The sequence below is a fragment of the Wasmannia auropunctata genome, unplaced genomic scaffold, assembly GCF_000956235.1.
Source record: "Wasmannia auropunctata unplaced genomic scaffold, wasmannia.A_1.0 LD336053.1, whole genome shotgun sequence".
Lineage (NCBI taxonomy): Eukaryota > Metazoa > Arthropoda > Insecta > Hymenoptera > Formicidae > Wasmannia > Wasmannia auropunctata.
This window is the reverse complement of record NW_012026837.1, coordinates 461,234-461,609: the sequence shown is the minus strand read 5'-3', so window position 1 is coordinate 461,609 and position 376 is coordinate 461,234.

Here is a 376-nt window from a genome sequence, read left to right as displayed (position 1 = left end):
CCTTGGACCCTTTGATGGTTTAACAGGTGGCTTTTGCCCTTTTAGTTTTTTGTTCAGGAAATATATTTACAGCAAGGTGGAGTTAAACACAATTTTATTTTACGTACACAAGTAATATAAGTCTTAAAAGTTTAACAAGAAATTTACAAGATTTTCGCGCGTGTCTTGCAACTTATAGAGCGACTGAGATATATTACGCGATCCCTTTGTCTTTGAAATTTTACTGAAGAGTGACTAGTCACCTCAGCGCGGCCCCCTTTTTATAGGGTAGCCGCCAGCAACAGTTTTACTTGTTTGTGCAAACAAGGAATGCCAGGCGAGCTTCCTGTTTTTCACATGACAGTATTTTCGAAAAATCAAATTCCTGCGCGGTTTG